At 43.0% G+C, this 16,330-nt stretch overlaps 1 protein-coding gene and 1 pseudogene across 1 annotated transcript in view; one reads left to right on the forward strand and one right to left on the reverse strand.

Annotated features, from left to right (window-relative positions):
• Nucleotides 1-16,330, reverse strand: part of LOC126100891 (retinol-binding protein pinta-like) — a 341,960-nt gene that overhangs the window by 128,811 nt on the left and 196,819 nt on the right. The gene's annotated exons all lie outside the window — the stretch shown is intronic.
• On the forward strand, nucleotides 2,019-2,136 carry LOC126102460 (5S ribosomal RNA; annotated as a pseudogene).

Here is a 16,330-nt window from a genome sequence, read left to right on the forward strand (position 1 = left end):
AAGTGAAACCAAACATTATTTTGCAATGCTCACACTCGTGATTTTTAAGAAGAATTATTGGCTTTCCGAACGTGCCTATACAGCCATCACAAAGCTAGAAATATCATACTACAGTTTGTTTCGAAAATCCAGAGTAGCCTGATACGAAGTAACATAGGCTTAACAAATGGCGGATACCGCCAAAAAAAAAAAAAAAAAGAACCAACAAATTTTACTTCCACCATACACGGAAACGAGTAAGCAAGACGAAAATGTAACAAGGACACACAGAGGTAGTAAGCTGTAAAAATTCTACTCTTACAGAATTAGAAATGATAAATCGTCGTTGTCGCACATTTGGAATAGTCCGAATTCAGTCCATACAAAGAATTATGTATCTAAATTAGCGTTAAATATTCTTTTGTATATCCTGTAAGAGTTCTTTCAAAATCTGCGGATAGAGAATTGACAGAACATGAGACAAGTATACAAGAACTAGATTTGTTTGTTACAGCCTTCTGTATACATTCGCGTTACAAAAGCCACTGGATACCTCCTAACATCGTGTCGGACCTCCTTTTGTCGGTGCAGTGCAGAAACTCGACATGTCAAGGACTCGACATGTCGTTGGAACTGACCTGCAGAAATACTCAACCATGCTGCCTCTATAGCCGTTCACAACTGCGACAGTGTTGCCTATGCAGGATTTTATGCACGAAGTGGCCTTTCGACTATGTTCCATAAATGTTCGATGGGATTCATGTCGGACGGATTCGGGTGGCCAAATCATTTGCTGGAATTCCCAGAATGTTTTACAAAGCAATCACGAACAATTGAGTCCCGGTGACATGGCGCATTGCCATCCACAAAAATTGCATCGTTGTTGGGAACAAGAAGTCCATGAATGGCTGCGAATGGTCTCCAAGTAGTCGAACATAATCATTTCCAGGCAATGATCGATTCAGTCGGACCAGAGGACCCAATCCATTCCATGCGGACATAGCCACACCATTGTGGAGCCACCCCACCTTGCACATGCCTCGTGGACAGCTTGTGTCCTTGGCTTCATGGGGTTTGCGGCATACTCGAACCTTACCAGCAGCTGTCACCAGCTGAAATCGGGTTCATGTGACGAGGCCTTGGTTTTCAGTCGTCTAGGATCAACCGACAGGAGCTGCAGGCGATGTCGTACTGTTATTAAAGGCACTTGCGTCGGTTGTCTGCTGCCACATCCCTGCCTGTGCTAACGGGTACGTTCGTCATACGTCCCACATTGATTGCTGCTGTTATTTCATGCAGTGTTGCATGTCTGTTAGCACTACCCAACGGTCTAAGGCGCTGCAGTCATGGACTGTTCGGCTGGTCCCGGTGGAGGTTCGAGTCCTCCCTCGGGCATGGATGTGTGTGTTTGTCCTTAGGATAATTTAGGTTAAACAGTGTGTAGGCTTAGGGATTGATGACCTTAGCAGTTAAGTCCTATAAGATTTCACACACATTTGAACATTTTTGAACTCTACCCAGACGCGCTGCTCTAGGTTGTTAAGTGAAGGCCATCGGCCACTGCGTTGTCGGTTTGGTATTCTGGGCATACTCTTGACACTGTGGATATTGGGATATTGAATTCCCTCGCTGTTTCCGAAAGGGGATGTCTCATGCGTCCAGCTCCAACAACCATTCCGCGTTCATGGACTGTTAATTTCCGTCGTGCGGCCATAATTACAAAGGAAACCTTTTCATATGGATCACCTGAGTACAAGTGACAGTTTCGACAGTGCAATGTCCTTTTATACCATGACTTTTGTCACCTCAGAGAAGGTACGCCAGTATTCAGACACATTCGTATAGGAGGTACATAGTGACATACATTTATAGACTGGCCGTTCCACATACTGCTGAGAAGCACGTGGGAATGTAGTCAGTTAATTGTGCTTTGGTCTTCCTCCTAGCATCCTAATTACCAAGAGCATTAGATCAGCAGCGCACCAATCGGGATGTTGACCAACTCGTACAGTATTTTACGCATTGCTATATCGTTGGATACCAACGGCCTTGCCGCAGTGGTAACAACGGTTCCCATCAGATTACCGAAGTTAAGCGCTGTCGGGCTGGGCTAGCACTTAGATGGGTGACCATCCGGTCTGTCCAGCGCTGTTGGCAAGCGGGGTGCACTCAGCCCTTGTGAGGCAAACTGAGGAGCTACTTGATTGAGAAGTAGCGGCTCCGGTCTCGTAAACTGACATACGGCCGGGAGAGCGGTGTGCTGACTACATGCCCGTCCATATCCGCATCCAGTGATGCCTGTGGTCTGAGGATGACACGGCGGCCGGTCAGTACAGCTAGGCCTTCATGGCCTGTCCGGACGGAGTTTACATCGTTGGATGCTAACAAGGTTTGGTGGCTGCTTGGGAACTGATTAAGAAGAGCCTAAAGATTACTTGCAAGTATGTTGATGTGATATGTGATCCGAGGACATCGTAGGAGTGTATGGTTTGGATCTTCTTCCCCTCCGCAAACACATAGAGGGGTGTGATTTTGTTGTGCGGATAGTGATCTTTGTTGAATTTCTACTGATTAAATTTCAAGCGTGCTGTAAATACCGTGAAGCCCTTCGATGTCTTTCTCTTATTATACTTTGGTACTCCTGGAATTTTGGGATGAATTAGTGCGTAGTGACTGCTTTTGATTTTAGATGTCCGTGACCATTCCTCTTGGCAGCCCAATGACAACTGCTTTCTGCAACTCGTGATTTGCTGTTGATGAGTGTCCAGGTAGGCTCATTGCTTGCAGTCCTCTCCTCTTCCCCACCCCCTTCCCTGTAATGGACTTCTTTATGTAGATAACAGCAAGCAGAGTTTTTACACAATCCAAGATTTTGGAACGAGTGGATGTGACATCATTTAAGCTATAAACATAATACTCTAACTGTCAAAACAAATTTCTTAGAAATGTCTTAAAATTGTACCTTTTTATTAGCTCTTTACATAATCAGCAATCAGATGTAAGATTTATCGTCTCTCCCCCTCTACATTAATTTCTGTTGCCTGAGACTACAGCCAACCCGTGGCGCATTTGAAGTTTTTCATCTGAACAAAAGTGCTGGAAGATAAGCCACTTCTTCCGGTGGCTGAACTGAGGACTTCTGGCACGGAGAACGCAGCATGTTATTTTGGGTAGTCATCGGCATATGTAGAAGTTATTTCAGGTGTACTCCAGGGATGTGTGTTGAAACCCTCGCTGTTCATGTTGCCTGTTAATGGCCTTGCAGACAATGTTAATAGTGACCTCCAGCTTTTTGCAGATGATGTAGTCGTCTAAAACGGCGTCTTGTACAAATGTAATTCAGATCATAATGAGATTTCAAAGCGGTGTGACGATAGAAAGTTGCTTTAAATGTTCAGAAAAATAAAACTGTGTCTTTCACAAAACGAAGAAAAGCGTTGTCCCTCGTGCAGAGTGTCAGCTAGTTACAATTACACTCGGTCAACTCATACAAATACTTGCGAATAACAATTTTTAGGTACAGGAACTGAAATGACCATATCGGCTCAGTCGTAGGTAGGGCAAGTGGCAGACTTCGGTTCATTGGTAGAATATTTTGAAATGCAGTCACTCATTCACCATCTGTTACAGAATTACAGTCTCGTCAGCAAACCTTAAGGTTTTTATTTCTTCACTTAGGCCTTTAAAAGCCTTTCTAAATTTCTCCTTGTCTTGTTCCTTTAGTGCTCGTTCAATGTACATACTGAATAACGACGGGGAAAGCCACAATCTTACTCACACCCTTTTCAATCACTGCTTCCCTTCCATTTATTTCGATTCTCATGAATGAATTCTGGCTGCTGCACAAGTTGTAAATGGCCTATTGCTCATTATATTTTATCCGTCCTACCTCCAAAATTTATAAGAGTGTACACTACTGGCCATTAAAATTGCTACACCAAGGAGAAATGCAGATGATAAACGGGTATTCATTGGACAAATATATTATACTAGAACTGACATGTGATTACATTTTCACGCAGTTTGGGTGCATAGATCCTGAGAAATCACTATCCAGAAAAACCACCTCTGGCCGTAATAACGGCCTTGATACGCCTGGGCATTGAGTGAAACAGAGCTTGGATCGCGTGTACAGGTACAGTTGCCCATGCAGCTTCGACACGATACCACAGTTCATCAAGAGTAATGACTGGCGTATTGAGACGAGCCAATTGCTCGGCCACCATTGACCAGACGTTTTCAATTGGTGAGAGATCTGGAGAATGTGCTGGCCAGGGCAGCAGTCGAACATTTTCTGTATCCAGAAAGGCCCGTACAGGACCTGCAACATGCGGTCTTACACCATCCTGCTGAAATGTAGGGTTTCGCAGGGATCGAATGGAAGGTAGAGATACGGGTCCTAACACATCTGAAATGTAACGTCCACTGTTCAAAGAGCCGCCAATGCGAACAAGAGGCGACCGAGACGTGTAACCAATGGCACCCCATACCATCACTCCCGGTGATATGCTAGTATGGCGATGGCAAGTACACGCTTCCAATGTGCGTTCACCGCGATGTCGCCAAACACGGATGTGACCATCATGATGCTGTAAACAGAACCTGGATTCATCCGAAAAAATGATGTTTTGCCGTTCGTGCACCCAGGTTCGTCGTTGAGTACACCATCGCAGGCGCTCCTGTCTGTGATGTTGCGCCAAGGGTAACCGCAGCCATGGTCTCCGAGCTGATAGTCCATGCTGCTGCAAACGTCGTCGAACTGTTCGTGCAGATGGTTGTTGTCTTGCAACTGTCCCCATCTGTTGACTCAGGAATCGAGACGTGGCTGCACGATCCGTTACAGCCATGCGGATAAGATGCCTGTCATCTGGACTGCTAGTGATACGAGGCCGTTGGGATCCAGCACGGCGTTCCGTATTACCCTCCCTAACCCACCGATTCCATATTCTGCTAACAATCATTGGATCGCGACCAACGCGAACAGTAATGTCGCGATACAATAAACCGCAATCGCGGTAGGCTACAATCCGGCCTATATCAAAGTCGGAAACGTGATGGTACGCATTTCTCCTCCTTACACGAGGCATCACAATAACGTTCCACCAGGCAACGCCTGTCAACTGCTGTTTGTGTATGAGAAATCGGTTGGAAACTTTCATGTCAGCACGTTGTAGGTGCCGCCACCGGCGTGAACCTTGTGTGAATGTTCTGAAAAGTGCTCTGAAAAGCTAATCATTTGCATATCACAGCGTTTTCTTCCTTTTGGTTAAATTTCGCGTCTGTAGCACGTCATCTTCGTGGTGTAGCAATTTTAATGGCCAGTAGTGTACTTGAGGCAACGCTGAGAAAGGACTTCACTCAATCTGCAAATGCGACAAACGGAGGTTCGGCTTTCTGCAACTTATCTTCTAAGGTACGTCTTAGAGTCAATATTGCCTAACGTGTTAATACATTTCTCCGGAACCTTAAGTTGATCGTCACTGAATTCGGTTTCTACCAGTTTCATAAAATATTGTAAGTTGCCTTTTTTTATTTAGATTACGACTCTTGTTACGTCAGCTATTAAGCTTCTGCTAGTTAACAATATTGATACTATGTAAAATCGTTTGCTGAGGTAACACAATGCTACTTATCTTACAGGGGACGTCTTAGGGTCTGTATTGCGTTGTCTGTTCCTACATTTCTCCAGAACTCAAACTGATCTGCCTCTAGGTCAGGTGCTATCGTTTTTTCCATTTTTCCGTAAATAATTTGTGTAAATATTTTGCACGCATCTCTTTTTAAACCGGTAATTCGGTAAAATTTACACTTTTCAAGACTTTCCATCTTCTGGATATGAATTACTACATTATTCATGAAATCTGAGGGTATTTCACGTGACTCATATTTTTTGGACACCATGTTGAATTGTTTTGTCATGACTGTCTCTCTCAATAATTCAGAGGGAATGCCGTCTATATCTTACCACTTGGCTCTGTCAGTGCGCTGTCAAATTCTTCTCGCAGAATCATGTCTCCTATCTCATCTTCATTTACTTCCACTTCGATTTCTACATTATCTTCAAATTTATTACCCTGTACCTCCTCTCTGTAGACTGATTCCACGTTTCAGCTTTCCCTTCATTGTTTAGTACTGGGTTGCTATTTGAGTTCTTAATGTTCATACAGCTGTTTCTCCTTTCTACAAACGTTTCTTTAATTTTCCTATAAACGGCATGTGGCTTTACCTTGGTCAAGCAGGCTTCCACAACGTTGCATTTGTTCTCTAGATTCTGCTGCTTAGTCATTTTGCATTTTCTGTCAATCTCATTTTTACAGAGTGCGTTTCATAAGTAATGCGACCAATTTTTGTCTGACGCAACGGTGCACCACAGCGTGTTGTAACCGGCTGGGCTAAATGGAGGGGGGTGTTAGCTTCAAAACGCTCTTTGTCTCATTCGGCTGCGAGCTGCCGGAGAGTCAGGACGTGCGTTTCCGTCAACCCCGTTTTGAGTTTATGTCACATGGCACGATGGATCATTCTGTAGAGCAACGGTACGGTATCAAATTTTGCGTTAGAAGTCCGCCACAGAAACGTTTCCATTACTACAGCATGCCTTTAGGACTAATTGCTTGTCCAAATCACAAGTTTTCCGATGGTACAAGTCGTTCATGGAGGGCCGAGAAGAGATCACCGACGAACCTCTCAGTGAACAGCCATCAACCGCACAAGTCGACGAAAATGTGGCGCGTGTGCGCGATTGTCTGACTTCTGACAGACAGCTGATCCGTCAATTGACAACACAAACTCTAAACACGTCAAAAACAACCGTTTTCCGCATTGTGACCGAAGATTTGAACATGAGAAAGGTGTGCGCCAAACTCGTCCCAAAAGTGTTGACCGACGAACACAAGCACACGCGAGAAATGCTAGAAATGTGTGAAAATGATCCTCATTTTTTAAAACTCAGTTATCACTGGTGATGAGTCATGGACTTTTGAGTACGACCCTGAGACAAAAAGGCAGAGTTCACAGTGGCACACCCCATCGTCGCCCCATCCCAAGAAGGCACGCATGAGCAAGTCCAGGATCAGAACCATGCTCATTGTCTTCTTTGACGTCAGATGCATTGTCCACCACGAATTCGTACCTACGGGACTACAGTAAACTCAGATTTCTACTTGGAAGTGCTCAAAAGACTGAAGAGGATGGTCTCGCTCTGCGACATCAAGGACACATGGAAAGTTCACCACGACAACGCGCCGAGTCACAGCGCCTTCATTGTCAACGACTTCCTGGCCAGGACCAAGACCCCATTGATTCCCCAGTCTCCCTACAGTCCTGACCTGGCTGCCACTGACTTTTTTTTGTTTCCTCGGTTAAAAGGAGTCATGAAAGGAAAACAATGGGACACAATTGAAAGCATCCAGGCGCATGTTACATCAGCTCTAAAGGATATTCCGGAAAAGGCATTCCAGGATGCCTTCCAGGCATGGAAACACCGCCTCCAGAAGTGTATCAGTGCAAGAGGATGCAATTTTGAAAATTTTTGATTATTTGTACGAATATATTCAATAGATGATTTTTTTATGAATTTGGTCGCATTACTTATGGAACGCACCTTGTAGACATCTTTGTTTCCTGTAGCCTGCCTTATTTGCTACAGTTTTAAATTTTCCTCTTTCATCAGTTAAATGTATTTTCTCATATGTTATTCAATGGTTTCTTTTGGGTCTTGTCTTTGTGTCTATTTGATCCTCTGCTACCTTCACCACATCTTTCAAAGCTACCCATTCGTCTTCTGCTGTATTCCTCTCTCTTGTTTCTGTCAAATGTTGCGTAATCCTCCCTCCATAATTCTCAGTAATTTCTAGCCCCTTCAAGTTATTATACCGCGTTAATTTCCTACCTTTTTATAATTTCGTACCTGTTTGAATTCCTACAATGTATTTATTCTTGGTATGGATGTCATGACTATTTTGAACCTTAAATGAATTCGCAATTGCGAATAAGGACAACCAACAGCTGTAGAAGGGAATGGAGACAATGAAAATTTGTGCCAGACCGGGACGCAAATCCTTATTTCCCGCTTATCACTAGCAGTCGCCTTACCATTTGGCTATCCGTGCACGATTCATCGCCAGACCCAAACTTCCATATGTCGTCAACCATCCGTCTACGACCTGTACTCGTACACCCATTATGTATATTCCCGTACAGGTCGAACAATGTACTTTAAAGTCGCTTGGCAATATCGTGGCGTGGCAATATCGTATTTTTAAACCTGTTTCGCGGGTCAAAAAGAAGCTGGCGACAGTTTTTCGAGCGATTTTATAGTGCACCAGTTACGAGAAGTAATACGCGTTTGCTTATAGACACTTCAGAGCAATTTTGGGAAGCTGTGTTGGCAAGAAACTGGTGATCAGTGCAGATTAAGAGCGAAAACTGCATGTAACGGTAACTGTACTGTGTGGGACAGTATCTCAGATTGGGAGGGGGGTGGGGGAGGCTCACACCACCGCCCGCACGCCTCTATAGAAGGACAACAGCCTGACGAGACGAGGAGGTCGGTCAGAAACTGGCCAGTCTCGTTACTTGCGAACGGGGCCAACGAGTCTGGCTAGTGGGGATTCATGTAGTCTTGTCAGTTTTCAAAATCCTGTTGTGAAAGCTTCCCTCGCGTCCAGCACGGTGAACGAGGTTTCACCGCGTACAATCGTCTCTTTCTCTGTGTTACTGACTATCGCAAATCATACAGATGCGTATCTGTACTCCACATACCTTCCTATGGTGTGTGATGGAGAATAATTTCTATATCACTGCCACTTGTCCCCTTTCGTGATCCAGTCTCAAATGGTTTACGGGAAGAATGATTGTTGTTGTGCCTCCATGTGTACTCCAGTCTTTCTGATTTGACCTCCATGGGCTTTTCGTCACCAATACGCACGATGAAATGGTTCACGTGAAGAGTGATTGTTGGTATGCCTCCGTGTGTACTCCACTCTTTCTAATTTGACCTCCATGGGCCTTTCGTCACCAATACGCACGATGAAGCAATACAGTAGTTGACTCATCTAGGAACTTACGCCCTCTGAATTTTGCAGTAAACGACACTACGATGCATAACGCCTGTCTTGTAACGTTCTCCACTACAGCTGGATGAGCTTCTTTGCGACGCTTTCGCGCTTATTAAAAGAACCTGTCGCGAAATGCGCAGTTCTCCTTTGGATTTTCTCCTTTTCTCTATTTATCCTATTTGGTTTTGATCTCAGACTGAGAAGGAGTACTCAGATATTTATCGAATGAGTGTGGTCTAAGCTACATATTTTGAGGCTGGACTACACGTCCTGAGGATGCTTCCAGTCAATATCAGTCTCGTAACTCCCTTCCTTGCGATTGGTTAACTGTGGTCGTACCACTTTAAATTGCTCCGTAGACATACTCATAGATATTTAACCGGTGTGACTGCTTCTGGTGATGTTCTGCAATCGAGTAATAGTACAATAATGACGTCATGCTATACCGTTGAACTGCAATTTGTAGACGATAATTTAAGAGCGCGACAGTCCCCTTGTGTTACCTACATACTTTGTCCTGTACTTTCTTCATTGTCTCTGTATTATTATCACGTCTCTCTCCTTCATCTGTATGACTATGTGTGAGCTCGTATTCTCCGGAGACAGCCAGAGGGACGGGTGGAGAAAAATATTTTTCCTTGTGGTGTTAAACGTTATACTGTGTCGTAAAACCAACGCGCAACCTTCGTCGCTTTTTGTCAGAAGAGTCATTATCTGGAAGACAACACACCTCGTCGATAACCACGTTATCCACCTCACTTTACCTGGAGTTTCACAACTTGCATAAAAACAGATCGTGCCTACTAAAGGCGTAGAAACGAGAAGCAGTAGATTATTTCTCTTTCGGAAGATCGTTCTCTTGGGATTTCGCAGTCCATTAACTGAAGCTGCTTTTTCCAGGATTTCCGAAATAAACACGAGCTTCAATGTGTACAAGACATGGTCTTCTGTTACAGTGACACAGTAAAGTTTCAAAATTTGATAGCTGCACTCATCCGTCTCTCTTTGTGTTAATCTGTAAGCATATCTGAGCATTCATACCTCGTAGAATCACCAAAATCTTCTTCCACAAAATCATATCCTTAACGCCGATTTTCTGTACAAGATCGTATTCTACGTTCGGATATAACAGCTTTCCTTGATACAAAAAAGGTTCTGTTTACAAACTGGGTGATTACAACTGTGTGTAAAGAATTGTTAGTTAATGTTAACTGATTTCGCCGCTGCTTGGTAGGACAACTTCATATTGATGAATTAAAAGCACAAAATTGTGGGATGTTACAGTGTAGAGCTTCCAAAACTTTGTGCTTTTCATTTATAACAAGGTAATTAACTTTTCAAAACGTCCAAAGTCTTGTACTTCATAGGTCTGGATACACTTTTGAACACCTCCTACGCTCAGTCATGTTTATCAGAATTTTCTTCTTTTAGTATGAGTTTTTAACTGGTTTATTTTATTGTACGATTTATTTGCAAGGAAGCTCAATTAGGATGTTTTAAATTACGTCAAAGTGAATGTAATATTGAACGACTGCAATCAGTATGCTCATTAGTGCGACAGAGAGTGATAGCAGTACAATGGCTTTTGTAATAGCGCTGCTGTTTCGTAGGATTCTTATGGTAGAACGTGTAGGAAGCATACAATCTTGTTGAGTGCTCTGGCTGTAGGCAGTTTTATTAAGAGAATTCTTACAGTATTGAATTAGGCTCTACAATAAGTCTACATTGCAAAGTAAAACCTTTATTTCCTTAATAAAATCAGTGAATTAAATAGATCCTTCCACATTATGTTTATAGATGCAATTTGTAATACACATCCTCTTGAAAATTGAAATAAAGAAGCGAGTCGTACCCCGTCAATCCAAAAACATTCCAGCCCGGATTAACAAAAAAGAGGAAAATTAAGATGGTGGTTTTAATGCTTCAGCTGTTCTACATAGTCTCCACCCCATTTCAAAAATGGCTCTGAGCGCTACGGGACTTAACTTCTGAGGTCATCAGTCCCCTAGGCTTAGAACTACTTCAACCTAACTAACCTAAGGACATTGCACACATCCATGCCCGAAGCAGGATTAGAACCCGCGACCGTAGCGTTAGCGCGGTTCCAGACTGTAGCGCCTAGAACCGCTCGGCCTCTCCGGCCGGCGCGCCATTTCACCTCCCACCTGAGTACAACGTACAAAATGTTCATACAACAATGTGAAACTCTCAAAAAACTTCTCCTTTGGTGCGTTGTACAACTGGAGCGTCACATTGGTTTGAATGGCGGTTATGTCACCAAAGAGTTGACGCTTCATGTGAGATTCTGCATTGTTTCATTTTATGGTAGGCTCGTATCGATAATACCAAGTCTCATCACACGTGATTATATTTTCCAGAGAAGAACTGTTTTGTGTTTCAATCAAGTCGCGACAGGCTTCGATGCATCATACTTTTTGTTCAGGAATCAAAGTGAGAGGGAAAAATCTTGCACATACCTTTGTCTTCTTCAAAACGTTTGGAAGTGTCTTGAACACTTGATTTGGAGATGTTGCTTCATTGGGATATGTGACACGGGAACGTTGACGTACGTTCACTGCTTCTCAATGTCCGTTTACAACTGGCTGGTCGAATACACATGTTTTGTTTGCAGTTGGTAGTTCAGGCTGCCACCGTACTTACTGCGAAGGCATCGCTTGTTGTTGTTGTTGTGGCCTTCAGTCCAAAGAGTGGTTTGATGCAGCTTTCCATGCTGCCCTACCGTGTGGAAGCCTCTTCATCTCCGAGTAACTACTGGAACCTACATCGTCCAGAATCTTCTCCTTCTGTATTCATCTCTTGGTCTCCCTCTACGATACCCCCCCCCCCCCCGCGCTTCCCTCCAGTAATCCCTTGGTAATCCCTTGACGCCTCAGAATGCCTCCTACCAACTGATCCCTTCTTTTAGTCAGGTTGTACCACAAATCTCTCTTCTCCATATTTCTATTCGGTACCTCCTCATTAGTTACGTGATCTACTTATCTAATCTTCAGAATTTTTCTGTAGCACCACATTTCAAAGGCTTCTATTCTCTTCTTGTCTAAACTATTTATCCTCCATGTTTCACTTCCAGAAATGGCTTCACTCTATACAAATACTTTCAGAAAAAACTTCCTGACACTTAAATATATACTCGATGTTAGTAAATTTCTCTTCTTCAGAAACGATTTTATTGCCGTTGCCAGTCTACATTTTATATTCTCCCTAATCGACCATCATCAGTTTTTTGCTTCCCAAATAGCGAAACACATTTACTACTTTGCTGTCTCTGACAGAATTACAATATCATCGGCGAACCTCAAAGTTTTTATTTCTTCTCTATGGATTTTAATTGCTTCTCCGAATTTTTCTTTTGTTTCCTTTACTGCTTGCTCAGTATACAGATTGAATAACATCGGTGATAGGCTACAACCCTGTCTCACTCCCTTCCTAACCACTGCTTGCCTTAAGTGCCCCTCGACTCTTATAACTGCCATCTGTTTTCTGTACAAATTGTAAATAGCCTTTCTCTCCCTGTATTTTACCCCTGCCACCTTCAGAATTTGAATGACAGTATTCCTGTCAACATTGTCAAAAGCTTTCTCTAAGTCTACACGTGCTAGAAACGTAGGTTTGCCTTTCCTTAATCTATATTCTAAGATAAGTCGTAGGGTCAGTATTGCCTCACGTGTTCTAACATTTCTACCGAATCCAAACTGATCTTCTGGCTTCTACCAGTTTTCCATTCGTCTGTAAGGAATTCGTGTTAGTATTTTTCAGCTGTGACTTATTAAAATAATAGTTCGGTAACTTTCACATCTGTCAACACCTCCACTTTGTGCAGAATACGCACATCAACAAACGTTTTGCGTCACCCTTTATATCAGAATACTTGCTACAGAAACAAAACTGGTTGCGATATATGCATATGCAGGGTGTTCTTAAATTCCTGTTACATACCTCTAGGACTTCAGGGGGAAGTGAGTAAATAATATGATGAACTGGAACATATGTCTAGAAAGCTACCGTTTCCGTGCGTCAACTATTTGGAAACATGTTGGTAATGTGACCATTTTTACAAGTAATTGATCAAGCGTGATATAGTACAGCATTTGTTTTACAGTTCTACTCAATAACAGCCAAAAGAATTGCTTGTGTACTCGTTAACGGGTTCTCTTCAACGTGATGCAGTTTCTTTGATATATTATTATATTCTTCTTGAAGTCTGAGGGTATTTCGCCTGTCTCATACATCTTGCTCACTAGATGGTAGAGTTTTGTCAGGGCTGGCTCTCCCAAGGCTATCAGTAGTTCTAATGGAATGTTGTATACTCCCGGGGCCTTGTTTCGGCTTAGGTTTTTCAGTGCTCTGTCAAACTTTTCACGCAGTATCATAATTCCCATTTCATCTTCATCTACATCCTCTTCCATTTCCATAATATTGTCCTCAAGTACATCACCCTTGTACAGACCCTCTATATACTCCTTCCTCCTTTCTGCTTTCTCTTCTTTGCTTAGAACTGGGTTTCCATCTGAGCTCTTGATATTCATGCAAGTGGTTTTCTTTTCTCCAAAGGTCTATTTAAATTTCCTGTAGGCGGTATCTATCTTACCCCTAGTGAGATAAGTCTCTACATCCTTACATTTGTCCTGTAGTCATCCCTGCTTAGCCATTTTGCACTTCCTGTTGATCCCATTTTTGAGACATTTGTATTCCTCTTTGCCTACTTTACTGCATTTTTGTATTTTCTCCTTTCATCAGTGAAATTAAATACATCTTCTGTTACCCAAGGATTTCTACTAGCCCTCGTCTTTTTACCTACTTGATCCTCAGCTGCCCTCACTATTTCATCTCTCAAAGCTTCCCATTCTTCTTCTATTGTATTTCTTTCCCCCATTATTGTCAGTCGTTCCCAATGCTCTCCCTGAAACTCTCTACAACCTCTGGTTTAGTCAGTTCATCTAGGTCCCATGTCCTTAAATTCCCACCTTTTTGCAGTTTCTTCAGTTTTAATCTACAGTTCATAACCAATAGATTGTGGTCAGAGTCCACATCTGCCCCTGTAAATGTCTTACAATTTAAAACCTGGTTCCTAAATCTCTGTCATACCATTATATAATCTATCTGAAACCTTCCAGTATATCCAGGCCTTTTCCATGTATACAACCTCCTTTCATGATTCTTGAACCAAGTGTTAGCTATGATTAAGTTATGCTCTGTGCAAAATTATACCAGGTGGCTTCCTCTTTCGTTCCTTACCCCCATTCCATATTCACCTACTACGTTTCCTTCTCTTCGTTTTCCTACTATCAAATTCGAGTCACACATGACTATTAAATTTTCGTCTCCCTTCATTATCTGAATAAATTCTTTTATCTAATAATACATTTCATCAATCACTTCGTCATCTGCGGAGATAGTTGGCATACAAACTTGTACTACTGTGGTAGGCGTGGGCTTCGTGTCTATCTTGGCCACAATAATGCGTTCACTATGCTGTTTGTAGTAGCTTACCCACACTCCTATTTTTTATTCATTATTAAACTTACTCCTGCATTACCCCTATTTGATTTTGTATTTATAACCCTGTATTCACTTGACCAGAAGTCTTGTTCCTCCTGCCACCGAACGTCACTAATTCCCACTAAATCTAACTTTAACCTATCCATTTCCATTTTTAAATTTTCTAACCTACCTGCCCTATTGAGGGATCTGACATTCCACGCTCCGATCTCCGTGAAACGCCAGTTTTCTATCTCCTGATAACGACGTCCTCTTGAGTAGTCCCCTACCGGAGATCCGAATGGGGGACTATTTTACCTCCGGAATATTTTACCCAAGATGTCGCCATCATCATTTAATCACACAGTAAAGCTGCATGCCCTCGGGAAAAATGACGGCTGTAGTTTCCCCTTGCTTTCAGCCGATCGCAGTACCAGCACAGCAAGGCCGTTTTGGTTAGTGTTACAAGGCCAGATCAGTCAATCATCCAGACAGTTGCCCCTGCAACTACTGGAAAGGCTGCTGCCCCTCTTCAGGAACCACACGTTTGTCTGGCCTCTCAACAGATACTCCTCCGTTGTGGTTGCACCTACGATACGGCTTTCTGTATTGCTGAGGCATGGAAGCCTCCGCACCAATGGCAGGGTCCATGGCTCATGATGGGGTGGGGAGGGGCGGAGCAGGTAAAGAGGTATTTTTTGCTGGTTTTTATGAGTCGATGCCTAGTTGTATTATAAAGTTACTAATTACTGAAACTTTCTGGCGGATTAAAACTGTGTGCTGGACCTGGACTCGAATCTGGTGGCCTTTGCCTTATTATTATTATTATTATTATTAGCGCCTACAACCTCCACTAACAGCCATGTTTCACTCTCAATTTTCGCCCTCATCGGTGGGCTTCCATGCCAAAGAAATGACCTTCAATGGTGTGTACTTCCCTGGCACTAGTCCAGTGGCCAGGTAACTCCAGCGTTCTTTTTTCTTCAAGAGAACGGCAGATGAGCTAGTTTGTGCAACGAAATATAATGCTCTTTTTATAAGTCAAAATTAAAATTTAATTCACTGATGAAGACGAACTGAAAAACATTTTTTATATGTATTTAGGAAGTAGGACTGCTTTAGGCTACGTTAGAGGACAAAAAAATTATAACTGAAATATCATTCTGGATTTAAAACAACATCTCTGAAAACTCTGCTGACATTTAGGATGATCCAGACAGTTGCCCTTGCAAGTACTGAAAAGGCTGCTGCCCCTCTTCAGGAACCACACGTTTGTCTGGCCTCTCAACAGATACTCCTCCGTTGTGGTTGCACCTACAATACGGCTTTCTGTATTGCTGAGGCACGGAAGCCTCCGCACCAATGGCAGGGTCCATGGCTCATGATGGGGCGTGGTGGGGGGGGGGGGGGAGCAGGTAAAGAGGTATTTTTTGCTGGTTTTATGAGTCGATGCCTAGTTGTATTATAAAGTTACTAATTATTGTAACTTTCTGGCGGATTAAAACTGTGTGCTGGACCTGGACTCGAATCTGGTGGCCTTTGCCTTGTTATTATTATTATTATTATTAGCGCCTACAACCTCCACTAACAGCCATGTTTCACTCTCAATTTTCGCCCTCATCGGTGGGCTTCCATGCCAAAGAAATGACCTTCAATGGTGTGTACTTCCCTGGCACTAGTCCAGTGGCCAGGTAACTCCAGCGTTCTCTTTTCTTCAAGAGAACGGCAGATGAGCTAGTTTGTGCAACGAAATATAATGCTCTTTTTATAAGTCAAAATTAAAATTTAATTCACTG

The sequence above is a fragment of the Schistocerca cancellata genome, chromosome 9 (genome assembly GCF_023864275.1).
Source record: "Schistocerca cancellata isolate TAMUIC-IGC-003103 chromosome 9, iqSchCanc2.1, whole genome shotgun sequence".
Lineage (NCBI taxonomy): Eukaryota > Metazoa > Arthropoda > Insecta > Orthoptera > Acrididae > Schistocerca > Schistocerca cancellata.